Consider the following 22,051-nt stretch of genomic DNA (forward strand, 5'->3'; position numbering starts at 1 on the left):
GAGGGGCCTTTATTTGGGTCTTAATGGACTAACCCCCTGGAGGTGAGATTCATTATGGCTCTCCAGATGACCCAGACAGTAATGCACCCTGATGAAACTGCATTCTGCCCTGCTCTCTGCCATATACTGACAGTAATCTAGTAAAGGTTTTCATTACAGAAACTCTCCTAAAAAATTCCTCTCTCCAACCTTTCTGAAACTGTGGCTGTCCTAATGTGAGTGGAGAACCCCTAGAGGGGTATGACAAAAGAGTGACAGTGTTATATAGTTGTGATATTAGTGGTGGGAGAAGTAGGGAACATAGCAAAAAAGCTATCAGAACAAACTTTTTTTTATTTGTTTAATCTCTCATAAACACATTGTTTACATCCCTTAGATCTACATTATACACAGCTACAGGAAAAACAACAATCCTGTCAGAGTCCCAGCCAAAGACTGATCATAACACAGACTATGCATCCTGCCAAAAGAAAACAAAGCCTTCACTAATCCTTTTATACTGGCTCCTCTGTGAGCCTCTAGTGAGAAGCTGAGTTGTCTGGGACCGTACATCCTCCCAAATAAGCAAATTGTGTTTGTGCGACGTGCATGAGTCTGTGTTGTTACCAACTCAACATCTATCTCAGTATCATGACAGTAAATATGAAATCTGCAAGCCATTTCAAGTGCGCTACAATTGAGGTAGCACATCAAATTGCCCAGATTACTTTATTTAATTGGACCAAAATCCAAAGGGTTAGGATGGGTAATGCTAAAATACAATAATGTTAAACATTTTGTTACAGTAAATTAGACTAACATCACAAATTAAATGTAAATCAATATTGGCAATACAGTCCACAAGTAATTGACTGATATTGATTGGATTACTGATATGTGAATGTCAAGTGAATCTACAACACAGTTATGTAGCTAATCGCAAGCATTAAATTATGCTAATGCAACCCCATAATACTACTTATAGTATAGCCAATTAGAAGAAATCTATAACTATACTTGACAGATTACTGTGTATTACACTAGATTAGCAACATAATCAGGGTTTCTTCTTAGTCTCTTTGTAAAACAGGTACAGTGCATTTGTAAAGTATTCAGACCCCTCGAATTTTCCACATTTTGTTACGTTACAGCCTTATTCTAAAATAAATTGTATTTTTGCCCCTCATCAATCTACACACAATACCCCATAATGACAGTTTGGCAGGGCGGCCAGCTCTAGAAAGAGTTGGTTGTTCCAAACTGCTTCCATTTAAGAATGATGGAAGCCACTGTGTTCTTGGGGACCTTCAATGCTGCAGAAATGTTTTGGTACTCTTCCCCAAATCTATGCCTCGACACAATCCTGTCTCGGAGCTCTACGGACAATTCCTTAGACCTCATGGCTTGGTTTTTGCTCTAACATGCACTGTCAACTGTGGGACATTATATAGACAGGTGTGTGCCTTTCCAAATCATCTCCAATCAATTGAATTTACCACAGGTGAACTCTAATGAAATTGTAGAAACATCTCAAGGATGATCAATGGAAACAGGATGCAACTGAGCTCAATTTCGAGTCTCATAGGCAAAGCGTCTGAATAAATATGTAACATTTCTACAAACCTGTTTTTCGTTTTATCATTATGGGGTATTGTGTGTAGATTGAGGACATTTTTTTTATTAATCCATTTTAGAATAAGGCTGTAACGTAACAGAACTTGGAAAAATGGAAGGGGTCTGAATACTTTCCGAATGCACTGCAGGGTTGCAAAATTCTTGTAACATTCCAAAAATTCCCTGATTTTAGAGAAATCCTGGTTCGAGGATTACCGGATTTAATTGTTATTACCAGTGGAGGTAAACGTACCCAATTGTCATACTTAAGTACAAGTAAAGATTAGGGATGCACGATATATCGGTAAACATATTGGAATCGACCGATATTTGTTAAAAATGCCAAAATCGTCATCGGCTTGATGTCTAGTTTAACGCCGATGTGCAAAACCGATGTCAAAGCTGACATGCATACCTATATAACTCAGGTAGATGACGTAATGCCGGCACAAAAAATATAGCGCTACACAGCATTCCTAACCTAGCCCACAATGTCTGCTGTGTGTATCGAGCAGTCATCAAGTCGAGCAGTCATTTGAAAGAGTAAGAAAATTTCAGCGAGACACCTCAAAGGCGAAATTCATTGCTCTTGAACAACAACCGTTCTGTCGTGGATGATCTTGGCTTTCGCAGACTGGTCGAGCACCGGTACACACTACCAAGTAGCTGCTATTTTTCAGATGTTGCCCTACCGGAGTTACACAGTATTGTTGAAACTCACATCTATGGGCGTCACTGCTATTAGCTTCACAAATGACATTTGGACCAGCGATGAGTCTGACAGCACAGTGTGTCGACGAGGATTTCGTACTGAGGAAAGCCGTATTGCATTCTCAAGAATATGCTGGTTCTCATATCGCTGATGACATTTCAATGGCATTTGAGAACGTGTTTGACACTTGGAAACATGAACACTCCTAGCTCCATTCAAACAACTGACTCGAGAAATAAGCTCAACTGCGTCTGCAGCAGACGTGATACTCTGTCATGGCATTGAAATGCCTGCTCAAGAAAAATGCCAACACAGACCGTTGGGTTAACTTGGAAAAGTACTCTACTAGAGGCTGTGAACAAGCGATTCGGTGACATTCTCTCTGAGCCTCTACTGTGTCGCCACCATGCTCGATGCTATGTACAAGGACCGCTACTTCGATGCAGACAAGAAACAGGGTTTACGTGAAATGTTAAAGACACGGCTGGACAAGATGGAAATGGACAGTGACAATGCACACCGAGGAAGAGAGGCCACGGACAGACAGAGCTGAAACTTCACTGCTTGACATGTATGATGAAATCCTGGTTCAGACTGAAGAAATGGACAAGGAAACAGCACAGCAAGTCAGTAAAAGAAATAGGTATTTATTATGTTTTACTGGTAATGGGGACATACGTAAATGCCAACAAAATAACTTTTTGGTCAGTGTGTGTGAGTGTTTCAACTATTTAACTGTACTAGAATGCTTAAATGGCCGCTAAAATTTTAAACATTGGTTATCGGTATCATTTTTTTTTGTCAAGGAAATATCTGATATCGGACAAAAATGTCATATCGGTGCATCCCTAGTAAAGATACTTTAATGGAAAATGTTTCAAGTACAAGTGAATGTCACCCAGTAAAATACTACTTGAGTAAAAGTACCGAAAGTAAAAGTATAAATAATTTCAAATGTCATATTAAGCAAACCAGACTGTACCATTGTCTTGTTTTTAAGATTTACTAGGATGTCTAGGAGCACACTTCAACATTTCGGACACCACTTACAAACAAAGCAAGTGTGTTTAGTGAGTCTGCCAGATCAGAGGCATGAATTAGAAAAAATGTCTGTCCTGCTAAGCATTCAAAATATAACAAGTACTTTAGGGTGTCAGGGAAAATGTATGGAGTAAAAAGTACATTATTTTCTTTAGGAATGTAGTGAAGTAAAAGTTGTCAAAAATATAAATAGTAAGGTACAGTACAGATACCCCAAAAAACGACTTAAGTAGTACTTTTTAAACATTTTTTAATTTTTTTAACTAAAGTACTTTACACCACTGCTTATTCCCTCATAATTCCAGCAATCTCCCAACCAGGATTTCTGGAAAACCAGGGCACTTTGGGAAAGTTACTGGAATTTTGCAACCCTAAAGACAGGTAGTAGTGTTTGGATAAGCCTTCTCTTTGTAATCCTGCAGAATTCCAAGAATACTGTCCAGCCTCTTAAAAGGTATAGTACACATCTTTTAGAGTGACTCCAAGAAATATTGATGCCAGCCCCTGCAGTCTCACATCGTCGTCCTCTTGTTTTTCTTAGTTGCCGTGTAACTACTGTAGCTGTGCGGTGCTCTTTCCTGTCATACATATCATGGCACTCCTTGGGGAAACGGAGAGCAGATGGATAATCTAACATACTAAATACTTCATACATGTGCTGCTCTGCAGAATGGCAGAAGTTTATACAAGATTTATCTAGGTCATGTTTAAAAAAAAAACATGGCAAGCACACAGGGACGAACTTCACTTTCTTGTAAATCATTGCATAGATATGTGGCCATAGTAGTAGTAGTTGTGCAGTACCTCATTAGTTTTGTGCAGTACCTGAAGCAGCGGTTGCAGTAAAGATCCCCATCACAGGTGTGACAGAGGATGGAGGTGTCCTGGTTACAGATGCAGCACCAGGGAAGCTCATCCTCATCACTGTCTGAAGCCAGACTGGCCAGGGCAGCTGCTGGGGTCCTCGATGATGAACACGCTAGACCTGGTGTCTTAAACATAGATCAAACAAATATATACTTAATTGTGTGCTTTTACTGTCCGTTTTATTTGTGGGATTCTTTGGCTGTGTTTACACCGCCACCCTAAGAACTCAAATCTGATTTTATTTCAATATCTGATGTTTTTTTCTGACTGTTCTCACTAAGATTTTACATGTGACCCATATCCAATTTGTGCATTCACACTGATGTAGCTTTTGAAGTAGCACAGATGCAATGCACATTTACTGGCACTGTTTTGTTATTGGGAGTGGTTTTTATAGTAACATCAGGTTATGTGAAAAATAACACACACAAAAAACACGTAGGAGCAAAACAATATCTGATCTGAGCATCCAGACCCAGGTCGCATATGGAGGATCGGGATTGAGGTCCACATATGGAGGTGGTATGAATCGGAAGTCAAAATATCCGATTCCATGTGTTTTTTTTCCATTTACACAATAGGGACAAAATATGATAGGTATCAGACATGCAAATAATAGTCTAAAGACATGAATTGGGCTTCCTGTGTAAACGCAGCCTTTGAAGTGTATGTGTTCAAAAAGGACTGCATAATTATTACCTGTTTCTTGTGGGCAGCTGTCATTTCTGTGTTCTTTGGGCCACTGTGCTCAGGAGGTATGTTGTAGCCACTGGCCTCATCCAATGCAGCTTATTCCGTGAGCTGGGAATGAGTTAAAAACAGCAGCCTCTTGTGGTTATGAAAAGTAGCACTATCTAAAATTAGGTTGGGATGCATCCCAACCAGAGTATGTGAGCGGAGTTGAGCGGTTGAAAGTCCTGCTCATAGCTCATGGAGTGGTGCTTGCTCACGGCTCCGGGCACTCTATGTCCTTTCCTACTGCTCCACTAAAAACCACTCCAGGCACACAGGGGGAAAAAAACTCACTCTAAATTTTCTCCATTCATTAAAATCACAATTTAACCAACACCCATCTATTTTTGTGACTACCTGGACCTACCAATTGATTTTGAAGTATTGAAACCAAACCACATGGATTTGAATGAAAAGTAGTTGAATAAACATGAAAAGGTGAACGTATGAAGCAAACATAATTTCAAATAGGCTACATGTCATATTAAACAGCATATAAAGACTCTAAATGGGTCAGGAGCCAGACAGGGAGCTTAAGAAAGAATGAAAATGAATTATTTAGGGTATATTATTTCAAGGCTATAGCCTACAAAGAAATACACAATAGGCTGGTAGGGACATAAAGCGTGCAGCATTTAAACCACATTTCGTTGTATTAAATCATTAGTCAATAAATTGCGCATATAGGCTGAGACTTACTTAGAATTAAATACAAATTAAACTAAAAATGACTTAAAAGTGCATTTGAATTCATTTTTAGAAGTCAATGGTGCTTGGCAAGGCGGCCAGCAGCGAAGAATATCTTCTCCACACTTGCAGAGCCACTGGGGATGCTAAAACACCCTTTTGGCCACTCTTGCCAGGCAGAGATGCAGATTTTTATATATATGTAGGCCTAAAGGTTTTTAGGCAAAATAACCCAATCCAAACAGAAAGCTCATTGAACGTTGAAATATGCCAGGCCTAATGGACCACAACGATGGCCTATTGTATAGATAATAGAACAAAAATGAATGAATAGTTTGAGATCAGATTTTTTCTTTATAAATACTTTGCTACAATGACAGTTATCTACCCACCTCGTTCCTTTCTTTTAGCATGTGCACGTAGTAAGTACATCATCATACTTTGGGATAAATTTATTTTCAGATTCCACAATGATTCTTTAGTTGTGGACACTACATCACCACACTCCCTGTCTTGCTCTTGGTCCTCATCTTTTTAAGTCACGTTGATTTAGCACCTGTGTGTTTCATCAGTTTCTTTATGAAAATATTTAGTGAACTCCATGACAGTAGCTAAAGCAAAGGGCTATAGCAGCACACAAGTAGACTACAAATGCATGCTGGGCCTGGCATGCCCTGAGCTCGTGAAGTGAGCGCTACTGGAGCGGGCGAGAAGGCCGACGCTCCAGCCATTGGGAATCTCGCTCCACACTCCAGTCAAATTGGGCACGCTCCACTCCTAGCTCTGCTCACATACTCTGATTGCCACCATGGGTAGGAATGTAAAAGAACAAAGGCTCCTTTGAGATAGTGCATATTCAAAGTAGGTTCTTCTTTTAGTTACGGACCTTTTTCAGTATCCTCGTCATGGCCTCTTCCTCAGTCTTGTCCTCGCTGTCAAGATGTTGGAAGTCCTCCATGGAGTCTGAAACACAACACGACAGAACACTGTTACAGCACAACATTAGAAAACATGTCACAACACATATGACATCACCTGGTTGTTGGGTGTCTATGGCAATTTCCTCAAATGAGTGATCAGATCATTGGCCGGTGTACCTGCACAGATCCACAAAACTAACTTACTGCAACAATCGGGCTTCATTAAATGTGTTAATTTTAAATGTAACCTTTATTTAACTAGGCAAGTCAGTTAAGAACAAATTCTTATTCACAATGACGGCCTACACCAGCCAAACCCGGACGATGCTGAGCCAATTGTGCGCCGCCTTATGGGACTCCCAATCACGGCCGATTGTGATAGTCTGGATTCGAACCAAGGTGTCTGTAGTGACGCCTCTATCATTGAGATGCAGTGCCTCAGACCACTGCGCCACTCTGGAGTCCAGACCTCCAGACCTGAAGGATTTGGATTCAGCATGAATATGAGGTCAAACAGCGGCAACACAGCAAGTTTTAGTCTAATATGTGTAGTCTAAAGCTGGGACTCACAGGTGGAGGGGCTTGGGAGGGAGGAGGTCTTCCCTGTAACAAGGCTGCCAGGCGGTCCTCCATCTCCCCTGCAAAGGGCACAGGCTCGATGGGAGCCTTCAAAGGCAGCCAGACGAGATTCAATAACTTTTTCTGACGGGATGGACTCCAAACAAAAGGTGGGCACAGGTATACGTTCAGGTATCAGTAAAGATATAGCCTATTGGTACATCGTGTGTTAAGACAGTGCTCAGTGCTGCTGAGTGTTCACTTCGTTTAGTGTCAGTTTGTTTAGTGTCAGTTTGTCCTTTATTTAAAGGGGGAGATCAAGCTGTTTTAGGCCTATTTCTATTTTGCCCTGTTTATCAAAAGTGTTGGGAAAACTTGTCAATAATCAACTGACTGGCTTTCTTGATGTCTATAGTATTCTCTCGGGTATGCAATCTGGTTTCCGCTCAGGTTATGGATGTGTCACTGCAACCTCAATGATGTCACCAATTGCCCTTGATTCTAAGCAATATTGTGCTGCTATTCCATTCCATTCTTGTGGGCCAGCTAAGGAGTATTGCTGTCTCTGACCTGGTTTGCTAACTACCTCTCTCAAAGAGTGCAGTGTATGAAGTCAGAAAATCTGCTGTCTCAGCCACTGCCTGTCAATCAAGGGAGTACCCCAAGGCTCACTCCTAGGCCCCACGCCATTCTCAATTTACATGAATGACATAGCTCAGGCAGTAGGAAGCTCTCTCATCCATTTATATGCAGATGATACAGTCTTATACTCAGCTGGCCCCTCCCGGACTTTGTGTTAAATGCTCTTCAACAAAGCTTTCTTAGTGTCCAACAAGCTTTCTCTACACTTAACCTTGTTCTGAACACCTGTAAAACAAAGGCCATTTAGTTTGGTAAGAAGAATGCCCCTCTCCCCACAGGTGTGATTACTACCTCTGAGGGTTTAGAAATTTCACCTCATACAGTACTTGGGAGCATGGCTAGACGGTGCACTGTCCTTCTCACAGGACATATCAAATCTGCAGGCTAAAGTTCAATCTAGACTTGGTCTCCTCTATTGTAATCGCTCCTCTTTCACCCCAGCTGCCAAACTAACCCTGATTCAGATGACCATCCATATAGATCGGCAGGTAAGGGTGCTCTCGAGCGGCTAGATGCTAGATGCAGACCTCATCCTCCACATACAACACCCGTTCTGCCAGTCACATTCTGTTAAAGGTCCCCAAAGCACACACATCCCTGTGTCGCTCCTCTTTTCAGTTCGCTGCAGCTAGCGACTGGAACGAGCTGCAACAAACACTCAAACTGGACAGTTTAAATCTCAATCTCTTCATTCAAAGACTCAATCATGGACACTCTTACTGACAGTTGTGGCTGCTTGTGTGATATATTGTTGTCTCTACCTTCTTGCCCTTTGTGCTGTCTGTGCCCAATAATGTTTGTACCATGTTGTTGTTATTATGTTGTGTAGCTACCATGCTGTGTTGTCATGTGTTGCTGCCTTGATATGTTGTTGTCTTGGGTCTCTCTTTATGTAGTGTTGTCTCTCTTGTTGTGATGTTTGTCCTATATTTATATTGTATTTATTTTTAATCCCAGGCCCCTGTCCCCACAGGAGGCATTTTGCCTTTTGGTAGGCTGTCATTGTAAATAAGAATTTGTTCTTAACTGACTTTCCTAGTTAAATAAAGGTTAAATAAAAAATAAATCAATAAACTTATTAACCCATCTGTACTCATTTTTTTTGGTAGTTTCCAGGAGAGGACCATCTTGACCCATTATTTTGGTTTTCTCCAGTGACTAAACATTCAGTGAGCAAGCAAAACCAGTCCATCAAATATCATGATTACTGCATAGTCCTACTGCTTTCGTGCAAAGCTACATCATAACTCCACCGTGCGAGATTCACATGACATTGCTTGCAGACCTTCTGCTGGGTGTTACCAAAGCTAGGCAAAACTGCGTTGAAAGTCAGGCAACCCGAGCAAGAGGAATGACCGCAGTTCTTACTGCCCAACTGTAAAGAATGACAGTCAAAACATAAAACAAGACGTTTAAACCTGTACCAGATGATTTGACAATGACATGAAGTAAATAAATATATATATTTCACCTTTATTTAACCAGGTAGGCTAGTTGAGAACAAGTTCTCATTTACAACTGCGACCTGGCCAAGATAAAGCAAAGCAGTTCGACACATACAACACAGTTGCACATGGAATAAAAATATCCAACTACAAAAACGTAAAGGAGTAGGGTAGGGGGCACAAACAAACCTCCTTCCTGAAGAGAGTGAACTTTGATGAACAACAATAACAACGGTTGTCCATTTTGCCGCATTTAGTAATTATATTTATGTTTCTAAGACATCGCTCACTGTCTGTACCGGAAGTTGTTGGTATAGTCGGTGAGCGCGGAGGAGCCATATGACATGGTAAATGTAGTCCTAATGTTGAAACGTAAGGGTACTTTTGGGATACGGGGTGGAGTATTATATTTGAGTGGTTTTAGAGTCCGCCGTAAATAATTGACATTTGATAAAAAAATTGTTTTCATTTTTCAAACTCGTTCCTTGTTTAGGATTACACGTTTGAACACGTCATTGGGCTTGACCATCCAATCAGCGTTGTCCAAATTTTCTCACGGTTCCGTTCAAAATTCAAAATATACAGAGGAAGTGAAATTATGCTGCATTCAGAACAACTGGGAAATCGAAAAAACACGAGGTTAAATCATGGCGTCAGTGATCTTTAGGTCGTAAAGTCTGAGCTCTAGGGAGAGACCTGAGTTCCCGAAATTCATGACCATTCAAATCGATTTTTCCCAGTCGGAACGATTTTTTTCTCCGAGTTCCCAGGTGTATTGAACGTACTGAGGTAGGAAGTCTGAGATTTCCGAGTTTCCAGTTGTTTTGAACGCGACATGAGCAACCAGCAGGAAAAAGGACAAGACTTAGTGTTATTGAACTATGGCAAAACAAAAATAGTTGTAAATGAAATATATAGCTATTTACTAAACAGGGTAAGATCTCTTTGATATAACGTTAGCCTAATACAATTTGTAAACCTAGCTTTGTAGTAACGTTAACTAGCTACTATGGCTAATAATGCTAACGTTAGCTAGCTGTTTTATGTTGTGTAGCTAACTTGCTACTGAAGCTAGCTAGTTAAGTGCTTTTGCAAAAATGCTATAATATCGGAGAGACCGCAAGGTTTACAAATATCCGCTGTCAAAAACCAAATGCAAGTCTAAAATCAAGTGGAGAATGTCTTGCTTTTTTTTTTTACAGTGGACAAATTGCCTGATTGAGCTGATGAGAAGGTAATAATCATTTCAACGTCATAGGCGAAGGTATACATTACAAAGATCTATAAATAACTAACCCAATATAGTTAATCAGTGTCGTTTACAATGGGAACAAATGAAGCAAGTAGGTGGGCAAAGTGAAGAACGTGCTAGCGAGATCCTATTGGCATGTAGCAAGTATTTGCATAAATGTCCTGTGACGTGTGTGCACAAACTCAATTCGACATTGCACTCCTAAACAATGCAATTTAAAACGTTGGCAAAGCTTCAAGTCTATAAAACCTATTGCACTGTGTTCGTAACAGATGCTATATTTGGAAACAGAAATGTATTGATCAGATGTTTCATCAATGAGAAAATTATCAGAATGTCTGCCCAGATTCACCCAAATTGTGTTCGAATACTCATACTAACTGTACTATTTGTGACTAAATTGAGTATGTAGTATTCTTATTGGTCATAGTATGGATATAGTTAGTAAGCCAAAAGTTCCAGGATGTCAAACTAAATTTGCCAAAATACTTTAACACCCAGCGTTGAATATGGTGTCATTAAATTGTTGCCAGCAGCAGTCTCCAACTTTTTGGATAACATGAAAACAGCCTAACCAGCTCTGCTAGGGCGAGCAAAATGGTCGGAGTGAGGTGTCATTTGTGTCTGGAAGTAAAAAAAAAAAAAATGTCTGGAAGTAGCTAGCAAGCTAGCAAACGACGTTAGCCAGTTAGCTAGGGTGCTTGACTGCCGTTGTGAGTCGGATTAACCCTACTCCTTGGCCAGAGCGTCATGAACGCTCCGAGAGCAAAACGCTCTGAATTTACGAACGGATAATCTGACAACGCTGAATTTACGAATGCCAGAGGGCACTCCAGTTACACTGGACACATGAAACACTTTTTTTCTGATAACTAGTTCATTGCATCTGCCGTGGAGCCCAGTTTCATAATATGACCATATTTCCCAGCTGCTTGCCATCGTTTTGAAGTAATCGCAAAAAAACACCTTAATTTAGGGCATTTTTCACCCTGCCAACTCCTATTAGTTCTAGTGAGCACCGTGGCACCAACTCGCCTTCCGAACGTTATATTCCCAGTTTATTGTTCTACGTCACAATGCCTGCTTCGCTATTGTTGGCAATGAGACCTGCTCACATTGTTTATAGTTCAAATGTGAACAACAACAAAAAATTACTCATGGAACTCTGAGGTCGTTCCATTGTTTCCTGTAGGGGAAATATAGGCATGTCTGTCTATTTCGCCAAATATCTCGCAATGTGTATATTTCGATTTTTTTCAAGTCAGACGTCATTTTAATCACGAGACTCTCCTCTTTCTAATTATGTAAGTCTGGGCAGCGAGCTTGGATGTCATCAAATGCTAGCCCCAAAATACTTTTTGCCCTTGGAACACTGAGCTCCCCCCATTGTTTTCCTATGGATATTTCGCCAAATGTCTCACAATGTGTATATTTAGATTTTTTTTCAAGTCGGGCACCATTTTATTCTGGAGAATTTCCTCTGTTATGTTAGACTGGGCAGCGAGCTCATTTGTCATCGATCACTAGACCAGAAATAGTCAGTGTTCATTTTTCCCTACTTTCTCATTACACAGATATACGCACAGTTGACACCATCGAGGTGCGGATGTTTACTTCTACACAAGTCGTTTTTTCCCAGTTTCGTCCGGCTAACAGATTGTAATTGTAAAATAAAAAGGGATACATTTTTTGGTGCCATTTAGGCAAAATGGAATTCTAAGCATCACTCTAGTCAAAACAGGCTCTGCGAAAATTTGATTCCATTAATTTGCTATGGCCTCATGCTAGTGTTCCAGCTTAGCCAACGTCCTTTTGCTGTTTTTTAGCCTTGCGTGAATTTTGACTCATTCTATTGTCCAGCCTACTCCAGATTGAATTTACGAACACACCCGAAGTCAGAAAATGTATAGCAAGACTGAAGTTGCATAGCAACAGCATCAACTTCCGGCAGACAGGCGAAGCGCTAGTACACTCAACTGAAAGGATAATGTTTGTTTACAGTATACTAAAATGAATTTATAGTATGTAGTGTATATACTCATTAAGTATGTAGTATACAGTGTTACTATGGGTATTCGAACACAGCTCTAGTTCCATCCTCTCACACTACCCCCAACTGGACTTCCTCTCACTACCATATTTGGGTGTGAGAAAACGTTCCAAGGGATGCTTCAGCTTTATAGCCCATGTGACTTGTCTGGGTTACCTTTTCTGTCTGTGTCATAGCCTTAACTGGTGGTAACTTGTGGAATAGACACTGACTGGAATGCAGTTTTAACCAATCAGCATCCAGAATTAAACCCACCCATTGTATAATGCGTGACACCTTGCTTGCTACTTGCTTTGTAAAGCATTACAAGTTGTCCAAGATGTCATTGAGTGGCTTTACATTGTTTGTGTTTGTCTGAACATCAGACTGTTAGCATAGTTACCAGCTGGCATGTCTTCACTGACATTTTCTACCTCTTCCTGACCCAGTGTGTAATACCCGCATGTTTCAAGCAGACAGCCGTAGTCCCTGTGCCCAAGAACACCAAAGTAACCTGTCTAAATGACTGTCGCCCATAGCACTCACATCTGTAGCCATGAAATGCTTTGAAAGGATGGTCATGGCACACATCAACACCATATATCCTGGGCCCACTCCAATTCGCATTCCGCCCCAACAAATCAAAATCAAACTTTATTTGTCACGTGCCGAATACAGCAAGTGTAGACCTTATAGGGAAATGCTTACTTACAAGCCCTTAACCAACAGTGCAGTTCAAGAAGAGTTAAGAAAATATTTACAAAATAAACTAAAGTAAAAAATTATAAAAAGTAACACTAACATAACAATAACGAGGCTATATACAGGGGGTACCGGTACCGAGTCAGTGTGCGGGGGTACAGGTTAGAGGTCATTTGTACATGTAGGTAGGGGTGAAGTGACTATGCGTAGATAATAAACAGTGAGTAGCAGCAGTGTACAAAACAAATGGAAGGGGGGGTCAATGTAATAGTCTGGTGGCCATTTGATTAATTGTTCAGCAGTCTTATAAGCCATAAGAAGCTGTTGTGTTGTGAGCAAACTTAATGATGGTGTTGGAGTCGTGTTTGGCCGCGCAGTCGTGTGTGAACAGGGAGTACAGGAGGGGACTAAGTACACACCCCTGAGGGGCCCCTGTGTTGAGGATCAGCGTGGCAGACGTGTTGTTGCCTACCCTTACCAGGATCCAGTTGCAGAGGGAGGTGTTTAGTCCCAGGGTACTTAGCTTAGGATGAGCTTCGTGGGCACTATGGTGTTGAACGCTGAGCTATAGTCAATAAACATCATTCTCACATAGGTGTTCCTTTTGTGTGGAGTGCGATTGAGATTGCGTCATCTGTGGATCTGTTGAGGCAGTATGCGAATTGGAGTGGGTCTAGGGTATCTGGGAGGATGCTGTTGATGTGAGCCATTGCCAGCCTTTCAAAGCACTTCATGGCTTCCGACGTGAGTGCTATGGGGCGGTAATCATTTAGGCAGGTTAACTTCACTGCCTTGGGCACAAGGATTATGGTGGTCTGCTTGAAACATGTAGGTATTACAGACTCAATCAGGGAGAGGTTGAAAATGTCAGTGAATACACTTGCCAGCTGGTCTGCGCATGGTTTGAATACACGTCCTGGTAATCCATCTGGCCCCGTGGCTTCGTGAATGTTGACCTGTTCAAAGGTCTTGCTCACATCGGCTACCGAGAGTGTTATCACACAGTCATCTGGAACAGCTGGTGCTCTCGTGCATGCTTCAGTGTTGCTTGCCTCAAAGCGAGCATAAAAGGCATTTAGCTCGTCTGGTAGGCTTGCATCACTGGGCAGCTCACGTCTGGGTTTCCCTTTGTAGACCGTAATAGATTTCAAGCCCTGCCACATCCGACAAGCGTCAGAGCCGGTGTAGTAGGATTCAATCTTAATCCTGTATTGACGCTTTGCTTGTTTGATGGTTCGTCTGAGGGAGTAGCGTAATTCCATATAGGCGCCCAGATTAGTGTCCCCCTCAGGCGAGCAATACCTCGAGCCTTCTTAAATATTAGACATCGCGCACCAGCTGTTATTGACAAAAAGACACACACTCCCACCCCTCGTCTTACCAGACATAGCTTATCTGTTATGCCGGTCCATTGAGAATCCCTCCAGCTCTATGTTATCCGTGTCGTCGTTCAGCCACGACTCGGTGAAACATAAGATATTACAGTTCTTAATGTCATTTTCGTAGGATAATTGTAGGTCATCAATTTTATTTTCCAATGATTGCATGTTAGCAAGTAGAATTGATGGCAGTGGGAGTTTACCCGCTCGCCTACTGATTCTGAAAAGGAAGCCCGATCTGCGTCCTCTTCACGTAAATGATGGGGATCTGGGCCTGTTCCCGGGAGAGCAGTATATCCTTCTCGTCGCACTCGTTAAAGGAAAAAGCTTCTTCCAGTTCGTGGTGAGTAATAATAATGCCTGTGGCTGTTCCCAAAGCAAATATCTGTTTTTCTATTTAAAAAAATGTAGATCTATCAATAAATGATTTTTAAACGGGGTGACTAAAACCCAGCAGTAACCCCAAGGTGTATTCATGTGGCATCGTTTGTGTCTTCTCCAGTTGTGTTCTTAAGGTTTTAGTTATTTGTTCTGGCACCTTCCTCCAGGACACTGTAAGATCAACCCAGCAGTGAATTCGGTGTTGTCTGCACAAAATCCCTGCAGGGATGAGACTCCTCTGAAGTGACTGCAGCAACAGCAACATCAGCAGCAGGAAGAGGGGAAAGCTCAGAAGCAGAGCATGTATTGCAAGGACCTGTTGCTCAGTGTCGCCTCCGAGTTCTGCTTTTAGGAACTGAGGGCAGAAAGCTACCACCAGAAGAAGGCCTTGGAGTCGGGGCAGTGTCAAGGAAGAGCAAGGTGGCTCTGGTCTTCCAAACTGACACCTTTCCACCTGGACATTGACATGACATTTCCATGTTCAGATTGTTTTGTATATAGAAGGTAGCAGACTGTCAGTATCATCAGTTATGTCTTTGTTGTCTTTCGTCATGTATGTATTTTACTGTTTGTGATGTGTATATATAAACTGCAGTTGGTACGACATAGGTCTCACCAGTCATAGCCATAGATCACTATCTAGGCTCTGGGCCACACAGTATCCCAGAGGGAAAAATCATCTAATGTAATTGGATTGAAAAGAGTTGTGTGAGAAAATGGTGCTATGATTTGAGAACTGAAATACTGGTGGTTGTTGTTACTGCATATCCTTGGATATTCTGCAATAATTGGCAGTTGAGACTGTTCTGTATTTTTTTTTTTTTTCATGGCAATTCACTACAAAACTGTATTCTACATTTTACATTCATTCCACTAATCCATTATGTTTGGAAAAGGGCTTTAGATAACATGCCATGTTCCGTCTGGTTCCTCTCTCCATTATTTCTTTGTCTTCTTCACGTTACCTCTTAGGAATTAAACTTTCAGTACACCACGTGGTGAAGGCAGGGTGTACTTGTCCATGACAAGGCTCAATTCACATTATAGCTGTCACTGCTGTATATATTGGTAAAAATGTCCCCCCAAGGCCATGTGGTGATAGTGTTAAATAAATGTGAAATAATGGTGATGACTCCTGTGATAATCTTTGCCTGATTAACTGGAGCCTGTCGTATAAGTCACTATCAGTAGAGGGCATGCAAGAGGAGCTCTGGATGGGAGAGGTACTGCAGACCACGAAGTTAAAATATGGGTTACTTTGCATGTTTTTCATCTGATAATGTTATTTGAACCTCATTGAATATGAGAGCAAAGAGTATACTGCTCTACACATGTTCTTGCTGAAAGCTAAAGTTGTAAACAACAAGAAACGAGCCGCACCATAAACTATCTCAGTTCACCATATTTAATGCAGCCGCTTGGATATCTTAAGTATTCAAATGTAATTATTCCATTCTCTAACTGGAGGGTGTTATGTTGTATTTTTCTGTTATGAAAACTGCCAACAATGATATAGCTACTTGACGTATTGTATTACAGCCAGAATCTTTATCATTAACTGCTGGGCCCGGTTTCCCAAAAGCATCTTAAGGCTAAGTTCATCGTTAGAACCATTAAGCTAAATGGTTTGAACAATGTTTTTAACGGAGCTCAATGGTTCTAACGATGAACTTAACCTTAAGATGCTTCTGGGAAACTGGGACTAGATTTTCTTAATTGTTGTCCAATGAGGTTCAGTCGGTCCCCACTGGTATAGTTAACAATAAGGCCAGAGGGGGTGTGGTTGATGGCCAATACAGCACTTAGTCGTGGTATTATGGCCATGTACCACTAGGGCTGGACATTTTGGGGAATATTCAGAGGTGGAAACTTTCTGTGGGAATAAATGGAAATATATGCAAATTAATATTAATACAATTTAAATGTAGAGGTTTTTTGCATTGGATATATTTACCATATCATATGGAGACAGAAACATAAACATTTTACCTAATCATAAGTAGACATATTTACAAATGATTAAATCCTATCAATAGAAATTTTAAAAAACGATTTAGTTACGAATTGAACTTTATTTAAATAGGTTGACTCTTCACATGGGATGATTTCACTGAACAACAATATAAAGGGAATATGTCAAATGTGAAATGATAGTCTAGAAACTAAAGCTTTGATTCTCTTCCTCTCTTCTCCCTGGACCTCCTCAATGTCCACCTCTTGAACAGACTCTGAGGCCTCATCTTCACTGTCACTTTCCAACCTTGTTAATGATGGCTCGTTGTCAGGCTCAAAAACCCTCAAATTTGCCAGGATGGCTACCAATTTTTCAACCCATGTATTGGTCAGCCTGTTGCGTGCTTTGGTGTGTGTTCCCAAACAAGTCCCTTACACCAGGTGGCTGATGAGATATGTTGGCACGACTGCCATATTGCATCTCCATCCCAAAGCCCTTGCTTGGAAGTGTACTTCGACCAGACTGCCAAGAACATTGCCCTCATCCATGCCAAGGTGGCGAGACACGGTAGTGATGACAACATAGGTCTTGTTGATCTCTGCCCCAGACAGGATGCTCTTGCCAGCATACTTGGAGTCCAACATGTACGCTGCGGCGTGTATGGGTTTCAGGCAGAAGTCTTCACGCTTTTTGATGTATTTCAGAACTGCAGTTTCTGAACTGCAGAGTCTGAACATCAGACAGGATGTAATTGTCTCTCAATCCGTGCAATGGCTAATGTTATAGTTTTCAGGAGTTTCAGGCTGCTTACCACTCTCTCCAAAAATACATCATCCAGGAGTATCCTCTTGATGGGGCTGTCCATATCGGCAGAATGTGATATGGCCATTTCTTGGAGAGACTCTTTCCCCTCCAGGAGACTGTCAAACATGATGACAACACCACCCCAATGGGTGTTGCTGGGCAGCTTCAATGTGGTGATATTATTCTTCTCGCTTTGCTTGGTGAGGTAGATTGCTGATATAACTTGATGACCCTTCACATACCTAACCATTTGCTTGGCTCTCTTGTAGAGTGTATCCATTGTTTTCAGTGCCATGATGTCCTTGAGGAGCAGATTCAACCCATGAGCAGCACAGCCAATGGGTGTGATGTGTGGGTAGGACTCCTCCACATTAGACCAAGCAGCCTTCATGTTCGCAGCATTGCCTGTCACCAGTGCAAATACCTTCTGTGGTCCAAGGTCACTGCTTTCAGCTCATCTCTAATGTAGAGACCGGTGTGTCTGTTGTCCCTTGTGTCTGTGCTCTTGTAGAATACTGGTTGAGGGGTGGAGATGATGTAGTTAATTATTCCTTGCCCACGAACATTCGACCACCCACCAGAGATGATTGCAATACAGTCTGCTTTCTCTATGATTTGCTTGACCTTCACTTGAACTCTGTTGAACTCTGCATCCAGCAAATGAGTAGATAAAGCATGTCTGGTTGGACGGGTGTATGCTGGGCGAAGAACATTCAGAAATCTCTTCCAATACACATTGCCTGTGAGCATCAGAGGTGAACGAGTTGCATACACAGCTCGAGCAAGACATTCATCGGCATTTCTCTGACTACGTTCCTCCATTGAGTCAAAAAAAGTTATGATTTCAGGAGGACCATGAGCTGTTGCTATCGATAAGGTGCTAATTCATCCTTTTCACCTCGAATAGAAGTAGATGGACTTTTGTCAGAGGTTGCTTGTTGTGAGCGCTGAGGGAACTTTATGCACTTGGCCAGATGATTCTGCATCTTTGTTGCATTCTTCACATATGATTTGGCTCAGTATTTGCAAATGTACACAGCTTTTCCTTCTACATTATCTGCAGTGAAATGTCTCCACACATCAGATAGTGCCTGTGGCATTTTCCTGTAAAGATTAGAAGAAAAAAATCGCAAATACAATTCCATGTACAGATAAATAGCTAAGCAATTAGATTAAACAACTCCTTTCTGAGATAAATGTTTTAAAATGAAACATGTATGGAAACAGGTGAATTAACACATCTCAGTTAGCAGGCTCAAGCAAGCTAAAACCCACATGGTAGCAAAAACTAACTAGCAGAAATTGTCAACAAGTTAGAAATGATTTAAACACACTTTGCTGTAGGCTACTATTTACTAGTTAACAAAAAATAATGTATGTCATGTAAAATATATTCACCCCACCCAGTATTGTAATCAAAACTTACCAGAAAGCATGTAGTCGTTGGCTAAGACCGTGTAGTAGTGTTGGCTCAATAGCATCTCATTAGTGTGCAAGATCTTGAGAATCAGCTGTACATGTGATGGAGGAGTGCACTGCACATGTGATGGAAGAATGCAGAGGGTTTAACCAAAATAGGCCACAAGACCTATAATTACCTTATGTGTATCCCACAAAAAAGGTTCACTGTTAAGCTAACTTTTTTGATGAATTTAAGCAAAATACCCCAAATTCCAGGGCTTAACTTCCCATGGAATTTTTTTAATCTACACACAATACCCAATAATGACAAAGTGAAAACAGGCTTTCAGAAATTTTGGGAAATGTATAAAAAATATAAAACAGAAATACCTTATTTACTTATGGATTCAGACCCTTTGCTATGAGACTAGAAATTGAGCTCAGGTGCATCCTGTTTCCATTGATCATCCTTGAGATGTTTCTACAACTTGATTGGAGTCCACCTGTGGTAAATTCAATTGATTGGACATGATTTGGAAAGGCACACACCTGTATATACAGTAAAAGGCCCCACAGTTGACAGTGCATCTCAGAACAAAACCAAGCCATGAGGTAGAAGGTATTGTCCGTCGACATCCGAGATAGGATTGTGTCGAGGAACAGACCTGGGGAAGGGTATCAAAAAATGTCTGAAGCATTGAAGGTCCACAAGAACATAGTGGCCTCCATCATTCTTAAATTGAAGAAGTTTGGAACCACCAAGACTCTTCCTAGAGCTAGACGCCCGGCCAAACTGAGCAATCAGGGGAGAAGAGCCTTGTTCAGGGAGGTGACCAAGAACCCAATGGTCACTCTGACAGAGTTCCAGAGTTCCTCTGTGGAGATGGGAGAACCTTCCAGAAGGACAGCCATCTTTGCAGCATTCAACCAATCAGGCCTTTATGGTAGAGTGGCCAGATGGAAGCCACTCCTCAGTAAAAGGCACATGACAGCCCGCTTGGAGTTTGCCAAAAGGCAACTAAAGGACTCTCAGACCATGAGAAACAAGATTCTCTGTTCCGATGAAACCAAGATTGAACTCTTTGGCCTGAATTCCAAGCATCGCGTCTGAAGGAAACCTGCCACCATCCCTACTGTGAAGCATGGTGGTGGCAGTATCATGAGGAGGGGATGTTTTTCAGCGACAGGGACTGGGAGACTAGTCAGGATCGAGGGGAAAGATGAACGGAGCAAAGTACAGAGATCCTTGGTGAAAACCTGCTCAGGAACTCAGACTGTGTGAAGGTTCACCTTCCAACAGGACACTGACCCTAAACACACAGCCAAGACAATACAGGAGTGTCTTCGGGACAAGTCTCTGAATGTCCTTGAGTGGCCCAGCCAGAGCCCGGACTTGATCCAGATCGAACATCTCTGGAGAGACCTGAAAATAGCTGTGTAGAAACGCTCCCCATCCAACCTGACAGAGCTTGAGAGGATCTGCTAAGAAGAATACCAGAAACTACCAAAATACAGGTGTGCCAAGCTTGTAGCGTCATACTCGAGGCTGTAATCGCTAACCGAAGGTGCTTCAACAAAGAACTGAGTAAAGGGTAAATGCTTGTGTAAATGTCATTTTCGTTTTTCATTTTCATTTTTGTTCGTTTTTTATTTGTAATAAATTTGCTAAAATATCCAAACCTGTTTTTGCTTTGTGAATATGGGGTATGGTGTGTAGATTGATGAAGATTTAAACAAAAATCTATTTTAGAATAAGGCTGTAACATAACAAAATGTAGAAAAAGTCAAGGGGTCTGAATACTTTCCAAATGCACTGTATATAGAGGTTACCAACATAATTAGAACAGTAAACATTTAGTTGTGCATCATACCCGTGGTGTATTGTCTGATTTGCGACTGCTTTCATCCAATCAGCTTCCAGGAGCCAAACTACCAAGTTAAGGAGTAATCCACTGTGATGTGATTCACTGAGGGTAGATAGGTGACTCATTAGCAAGTTAAATCCAGCCTCCTTAGTTGGGTTTTGTGAGCAGCATAGCTGGCCTAGTGACTCCCATGAGACCCCTACCACCAGAATGCTGCTGCTGCACCAAGGAGCTGGAGAGAAGGACAGCCTAAATCACATTCACTTTGACTGCTGGAGGAAATCACATAGAAACCCACCCTCAAACTACTATTTTGACCTCACCCTCCATTTTTGACTGGATTTGAGTGCCTCTCAAATGGTGAGTCCCATTTTACAAATGATTAGAAAATGAAAAGCTGAAATGTCTTATGTCAATAAGTATACAACCCCTTTGTTATGTCAAGCATAAATAAGTTCAGGAGCAAAATGTGCTTAACGTGTCACATAATAAGTTGCATCGACTCTGTGCAATAACAGAGTTTGTCATGATTTTTGAATGACTACCCCACACATACAATTATCTCTAAGGTCTAGTGGCGATTTTTGCATGTAAATGTTGGTTGGCAAACTCCCCCCAAAACGTTTAGATGCATGCCAGCAAAGCCACTACACAATACAACACAACACTTCTAATGGAACTCTATGGCAGAACCCAAGGGGCTTGAATTTTTGAGCTCTCCCCGTAGATTTTCCGGTGACGTAGTGTCCCCATGAGTGACAGAACACTGAGCCAATCACGGTAAAACTACAGAACATAACCAACGCCTACACTCCGTATTTTCTTCTGGCTGCCCCACCACCACAGAAAGTTATGAGCTAGGCTGAAACACCTGTATTTTGGATCATGTTTGTATTCGGCTTTATTAACTCAGTTATTAAAAAATATATATACATTGTTTGCAAACTGATATGTAACAAATATTAATGCCAACATAACATGCAAAACCGGCAACAACAAAAAAAAAATATATATTTTTTTGCTAAATAGGTGGGGCTCAAAACAGGTGGGGCTCTGGTTCAGTCTGCATTCCACCAGACACTGTGAG

General features: G+C 41.4%; 1 long non-coding RNA gene and 1 pseudogene across 2 annotated transcripts; one reads left to right on the forward strand and one right to left on the reverse strand.

Moving 5' to 3' along the window:
- Positions 1-315: 315 nt before the first annotated feature.
- Positions 316-9,478, reverse strand: LOC129812728 (abscission/NoCut checkpoint regulator-like; annotated as a pseudogene).
- Positions 9,479-9,605: 127 nt separating this feature from the next.
- LOC129812730 (uncharacterized) lies at positions 9,606-16,065 on the forward strand. 2 transcript variants are annotated; one of them, XR_008753062.1, is made up of 2 exons: positions 9,606-14,902; positions 15,062-16,065. It is a non-coding gene; the product is annotated as an uncharacterized LOC129812730 (long non-coding RNA). The 2 variants fall into 2 exon arrangements; XR_008753061.1 differs by having other exon boundaries at positions 15,108-16,065.
- Positions 16,066-22,051: the final 5,986 nt, after the last annotated feature.

The sequence above is a fragment of the Salvelinus fontinalis genome, chromosome 16 (assembly GCF_029448725.1).
Source record: "Salvelinus fontinalis isolate EN_2023a chromosome 16, ASM2944872v1, whole genome shotgun sequence".
In the NCBI taxonomy this organism is placed as follows: Eukaryota; Metazoa; Chordata; class Actinopteri; order Salmoniformes; family Salmonidae; genus Salvelinus; species Salvelinus fontinalis.